At 41.2% G+C, this 12,218-nt stretch overlaps 1 long non-coding RNA gene across 1 annotated transcript; it reads right to left on the bottom strand.

Annotated features, from left to right (window-relative positions):
* Positions 1 to 10,231: 10,231 nt before the first annotated feature.
* LOC311287688 lies at positions 10,232 to 10,701 on the bottom strand. Its single transcript, XR_014626774.1, has 3 exons — positions 10,549 to 10,701; positions 10,405 to 10,470; positions 10,232 to 10,308 (listed from the first exon to the last, which is right to left on the bottom strand). It is a non-coding gene; the product is annotated as an uncharacterized lncRNA (long non-coding RNA).
* Positions 10,702 to 12,218: the final 1,517 nt, after the last annotated feature.

Here is a 12,218-nt window from a genome sequence, read left to right as displayed (position 1 = left end):
CGTTGAATAGGAAATCATTACACAGCATCAATGTACAGGTACAGTCCTACTTAGATGACATTGTAGGCTACTACTGTAGAACCAATTGTTCTGTACAATAAGCTGGGCACCAGTGTTCTGTTCATTACAAATGCAGGCTTTAAAATACCTTCACCAAATTCAATGCTAAAAAATAATTATAATAATACTCTATTCAGGGGCCTGTTTCAATAAGGAGGTTCAACCAACTCTGAGTTAAAACTTGAACTGAGTTGATTTACCCTGAGATGGGAAACAGTTTTCGGTTTCAGAACAGCAGAATTGAGTTAGTTTAATCAACTCTGAGCAGGTATCCCACAGGCACAAAAAAAAAAACCTGTGGCAGCAACTAAAATTGAACAATAAAACCATAATTAGTTAAATTGTTAAGCATAAAAGGTTCATGGCTGTAGGCTACACGACTTTACAAACATTTTACATATTAAATAAATATAATTCAGTGTCTATGTCAATGTGCCGCAGCTGTTTCCATGTAGTATTATGCTTTTTTCACAAAATTAAATGTTCTCTAATCCAACCTGTTACATTTTTTAATTAGGCTAATGAAATTACCATGTGAGAAGGCAGAGGACCTGCACCACCTCTGATGGATGAAGCGGAGATACACAATATTGGAAGAATATTAAAATCAGACAGGAAAAATAATTACAGTTGCTTTTTTTTTATATTTGTAGGAAATAAAAATGACCAAATAAATTGTGAATAATTAGTGTTTATTTAACAGCTGTGGTGGTGGTTACGGCATATATCTCTACCCCTCCATCTGGCATCCTCCCATTCCATTCAGTAATGTTTCATTTTCGGCAGGAGCGATGATGGGAATATGTGTCATCAATGCATCCAACTACACTAGAAATCCTAAAGGAAATTCTAATTTCCTTCCTGCTCTGATACATGGCCTTACTAATGTGCTCTGCATCTCCAATGTTACATAGAAAAATGCACAATGAATGAATGAATGTACTGCACTGCAGAAATTCTTTTCTTACTTAGCCTTTTGTATTGTTGTTTCCAGTCAAAATATCTAAAAAATTCTTAAAACAAGATGCATTTACTACATAAGAAAAACTCTTTACCTCTCTTTCAGAAACGGGCTTGACTTACTCTGCTTTCTCGGGTTTGACATACCTCCCATTCTGAAATGGAAAACCCATAGTTTCCCTCATTTCAGGGTTAACATACTCAGAGTTTTCACTTAACCTCCTTTCTGAAACAGGCCCCAGGTGAATTCTCAGGAGTTTTGCTGGGAGACAAGGGATATGCATGTCTGCCTTATCTCTTGACTCCCTATCAGGAGATCCAGACTGAGGCACAGCACAACTACAATATAGCCCATGCACGCACACGAGCTCGTATAGAGATGACATTTGGGCTCATCAAGTCAAGGTTCCAGTGCCTGAATTACCTCAGAGTGACTCCACAAAGGGCATGTGAAATTGTAGTTGCATGTGTTGAGCTACATAACATTGCCTGTCTGAGGAGAGAGGCAACCAAGGATGCTTGCAGAGGAAGACTGGAGCATTGAGGCCGTTTTTGAGGACAATAAAACAGATAGGGTTATAAGAGACAGTTATGCCAATAATTATTTTGGTTAATATGGTCAAACCATGTATATGTAATAACCTGATTGCTTATTAAATCAGTATATTGTTTGTGTTTACAAGTTAAATAACACTGGGGTGTTAAATGTTTTTTTCTACATGGTAATGTACATTATTTCATGTTTTGATGGTAAAACATATATGTTAAAATATTAAGGAATTTCATAGTTTAGTTGTAAGTTAAAAACAAATCTGTATTATTCTGTTTATTCCATGGTGATGCTTTGTGTGCGCTTCGCTAGATGGAAAGCGTAGAAGAAGAGACATTGCCGGAAGCGTAGAAAGGGAAAAAAAATAGAGAATACGGGAAGGGAAGGAGAGAGATGGCGTGTCGCGCTGGTGCATGAAGGTGACACGTGCACGAGAGAAAGAGAAAATATTATATAGCTCAGTGACTTTAGGCCTGGATAACTTACCTCTCGTTTCTGTGGACTGCGGTGGAGTTTACTAACGACCCGTACCGCGAGAGAGTGAGCTGAGTGGCGTTGCTAGGCCAGAACTGAACTAGCTGAGTGAAGCTAACGCTACTGAGTCGGAAGGATCAGCCTCGTCAGAAGTCGGACGGTGAGGAGAGACGGTGTTGCCGCCCGGAGGATCAGCACTCATCTGCGTTGAGGACAACGGGACAGAGAGAGGTTCTGCGTGCAACAAGCTTGCTCATCTGATCGTGAGGACAAGGTTCTTTTCATTCCTGACTGGTAGGATTATTGCTTTCAATTTGTTTCCAATGGATAAGAGCTCCAACGCGCGCCAACGTTTCTAAAAACTAAAGAGTGCACTCTATAAAAAAAATAACTGGTTCAAACTATTTCTTTTCTCTAAAAACTGTATTGTTTTTTTCATTGTTCGATCTTTGAATACAGTAGACTAACAAGTCTGAACCGCAGTTATTGTGTGTGTGTTAATCATTTCATCATTTAAGTGGGCTACACTGTAAAAATACCAATTCTTATTTTTACTAGTGACATTTTCACATTGGTTTATTCATTGATTATTATTTCGGGGAAACCTCTTATTATCAGATTTGTAAGTGAGTATCATATTTTATCCTAGACACAGGTTTTATACATTGGAATGTCTCTTTTGCCATAGGAATGATTCAGTAAGGGTGGCAGAAGGGTTACATTTTTGGGGGCTCGTCCGAGGATTTTTTTTTATTGTTTATGTACAGTGTGGATTTATTTCTTTAAAGCTGTAGCCTATGTGATGCTGCTAAATATTTTTCGAGTTTTGCTGTGAGAATTTTGGTTATTTTTTCTGCTTCAAGTACTCAAAATGGAGGCAGTAGAGATTAAAGCTTGGTGCCACAGACATCAGTTAGATCCCACTCATGCTTTAGTTTTAAGTGGTGTATGTGACATCTCAGATGAGGTTTTACAGGAAGTCCTAAGCTCAGTTAAAATTCTGGGAAAGACAAGAATAGTGGACAAACGTCCAGACTTGACTTCTAAGACTGATTTTGTGCTAGTCCAGACCTTAACTAACGTGACTGAACACACTTTACCTGACCAAGTGGGCGTTCCGGGTGAAGTTGGCCCCTGGCCCGTTCACATCATTCCGCCAGAAACTGAACACCAAGGAGATTTTCAAGCAAAGTTGCTGTCATTTCTTGAGCATGAGGGCAAAAGTATGTCTGATGTTAAAGGACTGTTAAACCCTTCATCCCTTGATGTAAATACTGCTCTCATCAATGCCATTAGCTCGCTTGTTGACAAATGCAATGCTGCGCCTGCTGATATTCAAAGCTACAGGAAGCTCAGAATGTTTTCCGGTGTGCGACCAACACCTAGTGGTGAAGAGGAGTATGATGCTTGGGCAGAGCAAACTACACACATGCTGGAAGAATGGCAATGCAGTGACAGTGTCAAGAAACAAAGAGTTGTAGAGAGTCTTAAAGGACCAGCTGCTGACATAATAAGATTCCTCAGAGCACAAAATCCCAATACTACAGCAAATGACTATATGCAAGCACTTGAAACAGCCTTTGGGACTACTGAAACTTCATCTGACCTCCTAGTCAAGTTCAGACACACATTTCAAAGCGAAGGTGAAAAACTGTCTACGTACTTGCTGAGGCTTGACAAGTTGCTGCACTGTATCTTCAGGAAAGGAGGATTGCAGTTGGCAGACATGAACCGACTCCGTATCGAACAAATCGTACGAGGTGCATTACCACATGACATGATCGCAATGCGCATACGCATGACCCATAAACTACGACCACCACCTTCCTTTAACGATTTGCTAAAAGATGTCAGAGAGGAAGAGGACATGTTACAAGGCAGAACTGATGCAAAAAGTGTGGTTATGTCAAAACCAGTCGCCTCAGTCCCCAACCCAGCACCTGAGAATAAAGCTGACCCAGAAGTTGAAAAGCTAAAGAGAGAACTCAGGGAGATTAAAGCTGAAATGAACAACCTTAAAGTGGCAACTGTTGAAACAGCAGCGGCTCAAACCGAAACAAAAAACCCCAAACTTGACAATGCAACCAAAAACAGATACCAAAGAAACACCACTTCTCAAAGATCAAAGAACAACACAGATCAGCCTGGGATCTTTTGTTATAGATGTGGAGAAGATGGACACTACATGAGAGACTGTGATGGAGTTGAGAACTTGCAAAGAGTAAATAAGCGGCTTATCAAACTGATAAGGAAGTCGGGAAACTACCAAGGGGCACAGTAAGGGAACGGCCTGGCGTCCCGGAGGTAAAGACACGTTCCAAGAGCATCAAAACTGAGGAAATAGTGGAAGACACTATCCCAAAAGGCTTAGTGGGCCCAAGCTCTGCTGTATCAGTCCAGATTGAAGGCATTTACACGAAAGCCATACTCGACACTGGCTCTCAGGTCACTCTACTCTACAGATCCTTTTACGACAGATTTCTGACACATCTGCCATTGACACCTATCAGTGCTCTACAGATATGGGGTCTCAGTCCTGCTGATTACCCGTACGATGGCTATTTGTCACTCAAGCTGGAGTTCAGGGAAGCTGATGTTGGTGTGACAGAGACCATTGATGCACTTGTACTCGTCTGTCCTGATCCAGTTGTCAAAGATAATGCAGCTATACTGGTTGGCACCAACACACCAACAGTGAGACGGCTCATAAAAAGTTACAAGGACAAAGAGGGAGAAAACATCACAACCGTGAAACACATTCACCCTGCTTTCCAAAAGGCTATGGCGGAAATATCAAAGTCCCCATCTGAAACTGACAGCCAAATGAGAGGATCTGTATGGTTTGCTCAACCAAAATCAATAAAAATACGCCCAGGAGGTGTAGTAAGGGTCAAAGGTGTGCCAAAGTTTCAAGGGATACCAAGTACTCAAGCAGTTTTGGTGGATTTACCCGATGATCTTGCAGAAGAACCGAGGTTTCCAGATCAGCTCCTGGTGAGACCCGAGCTGCAATCAGTCACTGCTGTGAGTTCCAAGAGAATCACTGTCCTTGTCACTAACAGTTCGTCTAAAGATATCATGCTGACTCGAGGTATGCCAATCGCTCACCTTTTTCCAGTGAATGTGTTTCCGACGCCCCCTGTGAAAAGAGAGACCAAACCTAAGACCTCAAATAAACTTACCCCATCCTCTTTTGACTTTGGAGCTTCATCTGTTCCTAAAGAATGGAAAGAGAGGTTGGTGAATAAAATGCTTGAAAGAGGAGATGTTTTTTCCACTCATGAGTTTGATGTGGGCTGTAGCAAAAGTATGCAGCATGAAATAAAAACCACAGATGATAAGCCATTTCGAGAGAGATCTCGCCGCTTACCTCCAGCCGATCTTGAAGCACTCAGAGAGCATTTGTTAGAACTAAAAGGAGCTGGCATAATCACTGAATCTCGCAGTCCATATGCCTCCCCTATAGTGGTTGTGCGAAAGAAAAATGGAAAGATCCGTATGTGTGTGGACTATCGGACCCTCAACAGGCGCACAACCCCTGACCAATACACGGTGCCCAAGATTGAGGATGCTCTGACATGTCTAAATGGAAGCAAGTGGTTTAGTGTCCTTGACCTCAGGAGTGGATACTACCAAGTGCCAATGAGTGAGTCAGACAAAGAAAAGACCGCTTTCATATGTCCTCTTGGGTTTTACCAGTTTGACAGGATGCCACAAGGTGTGTCAGGCGCTCCTGCAACTTTCCAGCGCATCATGGAAAAAACTGTCGGAGACATGAACCTGCTGGAAGTCTTGGTCTATTTAGATGACCTCATTGTTTTTGGAGCAACACTCGAAGAGCACGAGCAACGACTACTCAAAGTGCTTGACCGCTTACAAGAGGAGGGCCTCAAACTGTCATTGGACAAATGCCAGTTTTGTCAACCATCAGTGTCTTATGTTGGTCACATCGTGTCACAAAAAGGAGTGTCTACAGATCCCAAGAAAACAGAAGCAGTCACTACATGGCCCAGACCAACCACTGTAACTGCCTTGAGATCTTTCCTCGGTTTCTGCGGATATTACAGACGCTTCGTCAAAGACTATGCTAAAGTCGCATTTCCTTTGACTCAACTTTTGTCTGGTTACCCGCCCCATACAAAAAGTTCCAAGAAAAAGCTAGACCAGGTCTACTATAATCCATCAGAGCCATTTGGTCATCGGTGGGATGACAAGTGCGAAGCTGCTTTCAAGGAGTTAAAACAAAGGCTCACCAACTCCCCTGTGCTGGCCTTTGCAAAGTTACCAGCACAGTTACCCTATGTGCTACACATTGATGCAAGCCGAGAAGGGCTTGGTGGAGTTTTATACCAAGAACAAGGTGAAGGGCTAAGACCAGTCGCTTTCATCAGTCGCAGTCTAACTCCCTCTGAACGTCACTACCCTGCACACAAGTTGGAATATCTTGCTTTAAAGTGGGCCGTAGTTGACAAACTACATGACTATTTGTATGGAGCAAAGTTCGAGGTCAGAACAGACAACAACCCTTTGACCTATGTGCTGACATCAGCCAAGTTAGACGCAACAGGTCACCGCTGGCTTGCGGCCCTGTCAACATATGACTTCAGTCTTAAATACAGAGCAGGAGTTCAAAACATTGACGCTGACGCCCTTTCAAGGCGCCCTCACCCTGACCCATGCCAAGAAAAACAGTGGACAGACATCTCCGCAGATGGCGTCAGAGCAATGTGTCAAGTGTTTCACGTGACCAAGAAAAACACTAATCACGTGAGAGCAATCGATCATTTGGGCTTGTCCATACATGCTGTACCCAAAGCCTTCTGTAACCTGTCCACACTTAGCTTGAAGGGAATGCCAATTCTGAGTCCCTTTGAGATCTCAAGAGCTCAACAGGAAGATCTGACTCTAAAGGAGATATGGAGAGCTTTAAAGCAGAATGGATCACCTCAGATCAAGTCGAGAGATCCTGCAGCCTCACTCTTGTTGAGGGAGTTCGAAAGACTAAAACTACTACAAGATGTTGTATACAGAGTGACAGTTCCACCCGGTCGAAACCGCCGTTCACAACTAGTTTTACCAGAAAAGTTCAGAACAGCAGTCATGAAATCACTCCATGATGATTCTGGTCATCTAGGCATCGATAAGACCTATGGACTCATCAAAGAAAGATTTTATTGGCCTAAAATGAGATCTGATGTTGAAGAACACTGTAAAAACTGTGCAAGGTGCATACAGAGAAAGACACTTCCAAAGAAAGTAGCGCCCTTGTTTCACATGCAAAGTGACGGTCCAATGGATTTAGTATGTATGGATTTCCTGTCCATCGAGCCAGACCAAAATAACACAGAGAACGTTCTAGTCATCACTGATCACTACACCCGGTATGCACAGGCTTTTCCTACTAAAGACCAGAAAGCTGCAACCGTGGCCAAGGTTCTGCTTGAAAAGTATTTCATCCATTATGGTCTGCCAAAACGCATGCATAGTGACCAGGGCAGAGACTTTGAAAGTCGTCTCATTCAAGAGTTACTGAGTTCTCTTGGCGTGGAAAAGTCGAGGACCACTCCATACCATCCTCAGGGGGATCCTCAACCTGAGAGGTTTAATCGAACCCTATTAAACATGCTTGGAACCCTTGAGCCCAATGAGAAAAGGAATTGGAGTAAGCACATTTCACATCTGGTCCATGCTTATAATTGTACGCCAAATGAAGCTACAGGTTTTTCGCCGTATTATCTCATGTTCGGGCGTGAAGCAAGGATGCCCGTAGACTTATGTTTTGGAACATCAAGCGACAACACCTGCAAAGAAACTTACCTTAAGTATGTGAAAGACTTGAGAAAAGAACTCAAAGCTGCTTACAACCTTGCAGAGTCTGCCGCTGCTAGACAAAATAAAGGAAACAAAGAAAGATATGATCGGAAGGTTAAGTTTGCACAACTTTTACCTGGAGACAGAGTCCTTATCCGTAACCTTGGACTGCAGGGAAAGCATAAACTGGCAGATCGTTGGGCCTCAACACCTTATGTTGTTGAAAGTCAACTGTCAAACTTACCTGTGTTTCGGCTGAAACCAGAGGATGGTGATGGTCCTATCAAAATCCTTCATCGTAATCACATCTTGCCCTTGGGACAGAAAGTATGTTTGGTACCAACACAAAACTCCGACATTATTCCAAAGAGGAGATTAAGAAGGAGGATAAGACACAAAAATAAAGAGGTTGACAAAGGATTCATCCAAGACCCTGAAATGTCAGAACAAGAGAACAAAGATGATGACACAGATTCAGAGGATGAAATGTTTCATATGCCATTCTCAATACAAAGTACCAGCAAAGATGATGAAACATGTGAACCATTCAGTCTAGATCTTGATATGCAACCTGAAGAGAAGACAGAAGATTTGCAAGCGTTTCAAGAAGACCAAAATGCAAATAAAGAGACTATACTTGACATAGCTGAACAGTCAGACTTGCAAGAGACGCGCAACACTGAGACAGACTCACAAGAAGACTTACAGATTGATAGTGAGACCCGACGATCTCAAAGACTTAAGAAAGTTCCATTGAGACTTACTTATGATAAACCAGGGAGTCCCAGTATTTGCCCTGTGAAGTTTGTTTCTTGTTTTTATAAGTGGATAAGCTCCCCTTTCCCACCTTAGTTGGGTCTATCTTACCTTGTTACTTACCAAGCCATGAGGGCATGTCTTTATTTTGGTAGGGGGAGAGTGTAATAACCTGATTGCTTATTAAATCAGTATATTGTTTGTGTTTACAAGTTAAATAACACTGGGGTGTTAAATGTTTTTTTCTACATGGTAATGTACATTATTTCATGTTTTGATGGTAAAACATATATGTTAAAATATTAAGGAATTTCATAGTTTAGTTGTAAGTTAAAAACAAATCTGTATTATTCTGTTTATTCCATGGTGATGCTTTGTGTGCGCTTCGCTAGATGGAAAGCGTAGAAGAAGAGACATTGCCGGAAGCGTAGAAAGGGAAAAAAAATAGAGAATACGGGAAGGGAAGGAGAGAGATGGCGTGTCGCGCTGGTGCATGAAGGTGACACGTGCACGAGAGAAAGAGAAAATATTATATAGCTCAGTGACTTTAGGCCTGGATAACTTACCTCTCGTTTCTGTGGACTGCGGTGGAGTTTACTAACGACCCGTACCGCGAGAGAGTGAGCTGAGTGGCGTTGCTAGGCCAGAACTGAACTAGCTGAGTGAAGCTAACGCTACTGAGTCGGAAGGATCAGCCTCGTCAGAAGTCGGACGGTGAGGAGAGACGGTGTTGCCGCCCGGAGGATCAGCACTCATCTGCGTTGAGGACAACGGGACAGAGAGAGGTTCTGCGTGCAACAAGCTTGCTCATCTGATCGTGAGGACAAGGTTCTTTTCATTCCTGACTGGTAGGATTATTGCTTTCAATTTGTTTCCAATGGATAAGAGCTCCAACGCGCGCCAACGTTTCTAAAAACTAAAGAGTGCACTCTATAAAAAAAATAACTGGTTCAAACTATTTCTTTTCTCTAAAAACTGTATTGTTTTTTTCATTGTTCGATCTTTGAATACAGTAGACTAACAAGTCTGAACCGCAGTTATTGTGTGTGTGTTAATCATTTCATCATTTAAGTGGGCTACACTGTAAAAATACCAATTCTTATTTTTACTAGTGACATTTTCACATTGGTTTATTCATTGATTATTATTTCGGGGAAACCTCTTATTATCAGATTTGTAAGTGAGTATCATATTTTATCCTAGACACAGGTTTTATACATTGGAATGTCTCTTTTGCCATAGGAATGATTCAGTAAGGGTGGCAGAAGGGTTACATATAGTTTTCACTTTGTCCTCAACTTTCCTCCTTAATTTACCAGACACACAAGTCACAATTCGTTTTTGTTTTTTTATTCAGGTTGAAGCTGCCTGTGGGGAGTGAAAACAATTAAATGTTATCAAAAAGGTTACGTGTCATTGGTTTAATATGGTAGTTCTTGCATTTTTCTCTAGCTGTTGGGTTTCCACCTCCAACTTTCTTATCTTGAGGTTTTTTTATATTGTATGTCAGTATCTATGGCTTCCATTTGTTTCAGGAGATAGCGTTTGTATATTCCCTTTATATTCTCTGGGTTATGTAGAAACATATATTTAAGTTTGATATATTGGGTGCTCTTGGCACTTTTTTGTAATTTCTTAATACTCACTTGGTCACATGTGTTCCCAGACTGAGAGGGCTTTAGAAGGGTGTCAGCATCCTGCAGCCAATAATAATAATAATTATAGGAGAAATGCACACTATTAGCACCTCACAGGTAGGCATTTAAATATACAATGTGCAAATCTGTGCCTACCTCAGGCCTCCTTGAACATACTGACACAGTCTCCTCATCCTCCTCAACTGTGGATGGGCCTTCAACCTGACACCATTAATTAAACTCAGTTTAATAAATCACCACTTGACAATAAATCAGTGCTTTAAACTCTGTCATACTCACAGGGTTCAGCATGATGTCTGGTGGATCCAGCAAGCACACAGAATTTGGCATCACTATGAAACGAAAATATTTGGTTAGGAATGCATGAATAAAAATAAAAAAAACCTTTATGTTGTCATTTCTTATACTAGGTGGAATGGATTCAGATGCTGTTCCACCCTTTATTCCCTCAATGACAGGCCTCCCTTTGCTCATTGCTCCTCTGCAGGAGTAAAGTTGGCTGTTGGTGGCTCTCCCCCAGTGCCAGCAACCTCACTCTTCTTTTTGGCAGCTGCAATTAATAAACATCATGAGACTGGACAGTTGTAACATCAAGCTGACTATGCTTAAGTACTTACATAGACTATACTTACCATTCTGAACAATATTTTCACCAGCTGCCATGTTCTTTTTTCTTCACTTAAGTTGCTGCTGTAAAAGTTAGTCATTATTCACACTCACACACACTTTTCAATGTATTGCGACAAATATTTAACTTTAACAAAATATAGTAATGTACATTTCAAATTAGTTGCTACTTACGCATTGAGACGATCAGCAATTTCCTGCCAGCCTTTCTCTCTTGTTTTATTAATAGCTGCAGTAGCCTATTACCTTTTTTTGGTAATCATATGTTTAAATTCTTCATAAGTCTCGAGAAGCAAACACTACTCAGTCGCCGTGAACATCCATCGCTGCTCTTTCTTTCCCCTTAGTTGCCATGGTAAATTGATGAATCCATGCTCCACCATTCAGGGCTTCTTAGGAATAGTGTCCACGCGCAGTTATCTAGACTATTTGAACCTGGTTTAAATTAGTAAGATCAACTTACCGTTATGGAACCGATTTAAGCACAGCTGATTAGTTCGGTTCATTCAAGTGTTGGACTTTAATCTCCGCTTTTCTAAGCGGCCTTTATGGAACAACCCTCAGGAAGGCACAATAAAATAAACCAGGCTTCGGTCATATTGTGCTGTTAATTGGTCTGATAAATGATAAAAATGATTATGTTGTGAAGTAAATTCTACAGAAAAAAACAAATATAATTTCTATACTGAATAAGTTAGTTTCTTTAAATAAAATTTATAAATTCTATATTAGTACTCAATTCCATCTTGTAGAAACCAAAGCTTGAAATTACAAGTGTATTTTGCTTGGAATTGTTTGATACGTACTCAAAGAATCATTGTACACATAACAAAGTTATAAAAATTAAGTAAAACCTACTCAACATTCTAATACTGTTGTTCTCATCATGCACTTTTAATAAGGTTGCATTTTTGAGGACACAGCATGTACATCACTCAGTCACTGAGTTAATCGGCATGTTTTTTCAAGATTAGGTGCAAAAACAGTGCCCGGAATTTCTTTATAAATGGTGCTTTATTTTCCATATAAAACCCTGGATTTTGTTTCATGCTGCAGCCACGAGAGCAGAGCAGTCATGCATTGAGGATTGCATTTAGAATCTGAATCAGACCAGGGCTGACTGTTCACGTGTAGCTCCTCTTAAATGCGGATCTGGGCTCAATTTTACAGTCGCTCCTCTAGTGATTAAATGTTCAGAGTCAGGTTAGCAGAGCTGATTCTGGAACAGCCTTTACCAGGCAGCCTAGACTGAGCCCTAGGGGTCAAGATTCATCCTCACTGTACAAGTCACACTGACTGACCCCCAACCCCTTCTTCACGCA

This window comes from Rutilus rutilus, assembly GCF_951802725.1.
Source record: "Rutilus rutilus genome assembly, chromosome: 3".
NCBI classification, from domain to species: domain Eukaryota; kingdom Metazoa; phylum Chordata; class Actinopteri; order Cypriniformes; family Leuciscidae; genus Rutilus; species Rutilus rutilus.
This window is presented reverse-complemented; position numbering and strand designations above follow the sequence as displayed.